Source organism: Zootoca vivipara, chromosome 3, assembly GCF_963506605.1.
Source record: "Zootoca vivipara chromosome 3, rZooViv1.1, whole genome shotgun sequence".
NCBI classification, from domain to species: domain Eukaryota; kingdom Metazoa; phylum Chordata; class Lepidosauria; order Squamata; family Lacertidae; genus Zootoca; species Zootoca vivipara.
Genome location: NC_083278.1, coordinates 29,821,651 through 29,826,867, shown reverse-complemented (window position 1 = coordinate 29,826,867; position 5,217 = coordinate 29,821,651).

The window sequence follows — 5,217 nt, the reverse complement described above, 5'->3', positions numbered from 1 at the left end:
GGCACAACTGGACAACCTGTGTACTGAGCAGTCATCCAAATTTGTCTGCAGGGAGATCAGACCACATTGGCTGTTTAAGGAGCATTCTTTCTGTTTTCTTGTGCAGAGATGTCCTCAAAGCAATACCCCACACTTTCCAGTGCAATTGCCCATCACATTTCATTATTGCAAAAAGTCCGATCTTTTGGGAAAGCACGTTTGCTTCGCAAGAACTCCCAGTCAACTATATATTATGCAACCTGAATTTGTTGGTATATGGTTGAATCCCACCCTGAAATGGCATCAGTCTGATGATGCCCTGTTTATCTGTTTGTTTGTTTGTTTGTTAAATTTGCATGCTGCCCTGCATCTGGAGATTACAGAGTGGTTCACAACATAAAATACAAAATGAGAACTTGACATACTTCTGAGTAGACGTGTATAGGTAAAAATATCTAAAGGACCCCTGGACAGTCACATCCAGTCGAAGGCGACGATGGGGTTGCGGCGCCCATCTCACTTCAGGCCGAGGGAGCCGCCGTTTGTCCACGGACAGCTTTCTGGGTCATGTGACCAGCATGACTAAATTGCCTCTGGCACAATGGAACACTGTGACGGAAGCCAGAGAGCACAGAAATGCCTTTCACTTTCCCGCTGTAGCGGTCCCTATTTATCTACTTGCACTGCCGTGCTTTCAAACTGCTAGGTTGGCAGAAGCTGGGACAGAGCAACGGGAGTTCATCCCGCCTTGCAATGTCAGTGTCATTGTTTTAAATAAAAGAATCCCGGTTCTAGGGCAGTGCATATGGCAGAGGTGGGGGAGAAATTTGGTTTGGTTTGTATTTCAATGAAATTTACATGATATTTGCATTTCCTGAAATAATACACAAACCCAAACACAGCTATGCTTTGAAATTAAATACCAATGCATGTCAAATGTGGTTATTAAGTATTCTGCAAATCTTCAGGTATGTAGCGATATGTGGGAAATCTCTGACAACAGAGTATGACACAGAGAATTTTGAGGATAATTTTTCAAAGTGAATTTGTTCAATCAACTTCTTTGTGCTATGGTTTTTTTAGGGGGGAGGGGCAGTATAGTTTAGCCATCATATTGCTAAACTATTTGACCTAAGCTGTCTTTGGTCAAAACCAGTTTCTTGTGCCAGAGCTACATATAAGATTTGAAGTATTTGAATTACTTTCAGATATCAACCAGGACTGCCTGGTAAAAAAATGAGCGAACAGGGGATGTCAATTTCAGAGGAAAGTGGTTTAAAACACAGCTACATCATTCTTTTTTTTTTCAATTTGGATTAAAGCTAGTTTTGGGGAAAGCACATCAAAATGCAGTATTTCCTAAGAAATGACAGAATAGATGCAGGACATATGTGGATTGTGACTAATGCCATGTGTTCAATGCTTCCCAATCAAACCAGCAGTGGCTGTAAACATTTTAATGCATTTTATTCTTGCATTGCTAATTTAAAGTTTCCCGTTGCCTAGATTGCAAAAGGACCACTGTTAAAATAGGTCTACCACGGCATGTCTTATCTGGTACAATTTAAACGGGGGAGGAGATAATTTTAGGTACATATGAAATGTAAAAACTAAAGTTATCTATCCATCTATAAAGGCACCCAGGAAATATAATAGCTAAAGTTGACGTCAGATTACCCCACAATCACGAATCTTACCACCACAGGGGACGAATCAGCTGTCTAAAATGGTAAGAACTTGTTCAGGCATCAGCATCAGATAAGAAAGGCAACTGGTGTGCTCCTACCTGCTTGCAGTTAAGTGATCTGACATACTGCCGAGACACAAAACATTCTCAGTCTGAGCACCCTGACACCTAGATGAATGGGAGAGGAAATGAGCTATAAACCGAACTAGCCCTTTAGACTCCGTTCAAGAGCAAAGACTAAAAGAAAACACTTTGGAACGTTCTCATACCACCAACATTTTGTCGCTCGGCTTCACTTGTGCATTTTGGTTATCATCAATCAAGTGGATTGACAATGAATAAAGAAAAAGACGGCTTAGGCTGCAATGTTCTATACACTTAGATTGCCTTATTGAACTTACATACCCTCCAACATTTCTCCAATGAAAATGGGGACATCCTATTCCATTATTATTATTATTATTATTATTATTATTATTATTATTATTATTATTATTATTCCCCCATCCATCTGACTGGGTGGCCTCAGCCACTCTGGGCAGCTTTCAACATATATAAAAAGAATAAACTTTTATTTTTTAAACTTTCTCTATACAGGGCTGCCTTTAGATGTCTTATCAAGGTTTATAGTTACTTACCTCCTTGGCTTGGGGGTCGCATAATTCCCTACCCTCCAACATTTCTCAGATGGGAATAGGGACGTCCTAAGGAAAAGTGGGACATTCTGGTATCCAATCAGAAACCAGTTTGGCTTCTGTAAATCCAAGATTGTCCCTAGAAAACAGGGACATTGGAGGGTCTGTATTTAATTTTAAGAACATATATATAGAGCATTGCACTGTTTAACTTGTTTGTTTGTTATGCTTGGTTTTGAAAGCATTAATATGGCATGGGGGGGGGGGAAGGATGCATACAAAGGGAAATTGGATTTGTGGGCATCAAATAGTCTCACTCTTCCACAACCCTTTCGAAATACAGTGGTACCTCGGGTTACAAATGCTTCGGGTTACAAACGCTTCAGGTTACAGACTCTGCTAACCCGGAAGTAGTACCTCGGGTTAAGAACTTTGCTTCAGGATGAGAACAGAAATCGCGCGGCGGCGGCAGGAGGCCCCTTTAGCTAAAGTGGTACCTCAGGTTAAGAACAGTTTCAGGTTAAGAACGGACCTCCAGAACGAATTAAGTTCTTAACCAGAGGTACCACTGTAGCAAGATATTTGTGGGGAGTTTCTCATTTTAATCTGGGGCCCAATCCTGCAAGTGCTGCTTATTAATTGCTTCCCACCCCACCCGGAATACTCCTGCAGGTGTTCAGCCTCCTCTGCAAAACTAGACCATGAAGCAGCAGTTGCCGTAGCAACTAAATGCAAAAGAACAAAATGCAAAAGAACAGTAATGATAATAATAAAATCTGTGTCCTGAAGAAACTTCACAGCACGTCTCAGCAGCGCTTCGCAAAACTGCAATTAGGCTTGTGTTGAAACATATCTCTCTCTCTTTTTGCTGTGAATGGTAGGCTGAAACCTTTGTGATTTCTCTTCTATATTTCCTCTGACAAATTCTGTTTTCGTGTGTGCGTGCAGGCATGCAAGCACGCACGGGATTCAAACTGGTTCAAAATAGTGTCTCCGCAAAGGGCTGCTGTGCGACAAATTTGCAAAATGATATACGGAAGTTGCCAACAGACAACTTATATTGTCTGCTATATACGCCAACAGACAACATCCTCTGAGAGATGCCAGAATCACAGTACACATCGAAGGCCTTGGCTTTGATAACACAGCAGCCGGAACAGAGCAAAACAGAAGAGTTAAAAGGAAAGCTGTACACAGAAACAGGTTTTTGGCTTTTTGTTGTAGGCGATTGCTGTTCAATTGACTATGACCAAAGACTCAGTGGGACATAAAGCACAGCCAGAAAGGGATTGGATGTCCTTTCTAGGTAGGTGTGAGCTGAACAATCCCATTGGATCCTTTTCAGCTCCTTGTCCTTGATTCTGTTACCCCTGCTGAACCCTCCCCTTCAGGTTACTACCAAATCCATGTAATGAGTAAGCTTCCTCAGCTGTTCCTATCCCCCAGGTTCATGGATAGGAACTCTGCCGGTAGAAGCTTGTTCCACTGTAGCTAATGCAGTCTCTTATTCAAGGGAGCATCTTAGCTCTATTCTACTTGAAGTGTTTCTATCTTGCCTGGATTAAGCTTCACTTCATCTAAGCACCTTACGTGGCTGTCATCTGAAAAAGTAAGCCTGAAACCCGAACTTTATATAAATCATAGGGTCTCCCTCCCCACCCCCGTAACAGTGGAGGGGAAGTTGTCTGATGAACCTGAAAAGCAGCAGCGTTCATGGTTTTCTGAGCTGCGCTACAGTTTTATCTGCTTCTTCAAAGTGCTACAAATCTGAATCTAACTGAAAGACAGGAAGTGGAAGAGATACAAGATGAGTTGGATTCATTCATATATATATATATATATATATATATATATATATATATATATATATGCATGCTGCGGAGGATTTCAGAGACAAGGGCATTGAAATTTGTACTGACAGTCTTTGCTAATTATCTGATGTAGGAAGTAAGATGTCTGCTTTGCCCCAGGTAGTCGTCTTTGCCATTGCGATGAAGTACAAAAGATAATGATATCGGATTCCTGTAATCATTTCTAATGTACCCCCGTCTCCATCACTCACCTTTTATAATCAGCAGGAAATCTCTGCATTCCTTCCCTAAAAGGGCCTACAGCCTTTTCTTTTAAAAAAAAGTGTGAGAAGGGGGGGGGAGAGAGGAAGGTGTTTTTTGGTTTCTGGTTGATAAACAGAACTGTAGTCTTGCTTCCAGTCAATGGAAAATTTGATGACTTTTAAGACAGAGTACTATTGGCAGACATGTTCAGATGTGTTTTGCTGTAGCTTTGATGCACATTTAAAAAAACAAATGGTATGTTCTTTATGTTAACATTTCTTTGTGCATAGGGGATGTTCATTTCCTGCTATACTATTAGCAATCATGTGTTTGCCTTGTGCAATGAACGATTTCCTCAAATTCGTTTGCTTTCCTTCAGAGGTTCTAGTTTCTCGCCAGCCGAACAACAAGAAGATAGGAAGAAACCTCAGGTGACCTTTGCCGCACCAACTATCCGGATCAGCTCTCAAGTCAGAGGCCATCCAGTTCTTTGTTGTCCCTGTTTATCTCATCCATATTCTTCCTGACAGGTTTGCACACCTGCCGGTGGAATGTGGGCTGATGCATCTGATTGACTGGCAATCACTTTTGTTTCCTGTAGGTCATTCATAGGTTTCGCAGATAGGAAAGACTGTGGTGTTACAAGGGGGCTGAATCTCTGTTATTTCCCTCATTTATGGCCACACTCCTTCCTTGCATCCCATCCACTGACCTTCTCACTGGTCAGGTGCCCCACTTGGAAAAGAATGAGGGTAGAGAGTTGTTCTACAGGAAGACAAGGGAGTCACTAACTTAGTTAGCCCCAAACAGCCATTTCATCCTATCCCCTGGTTCTCACCTGTGGGCTAGTTTAGTGGCAATA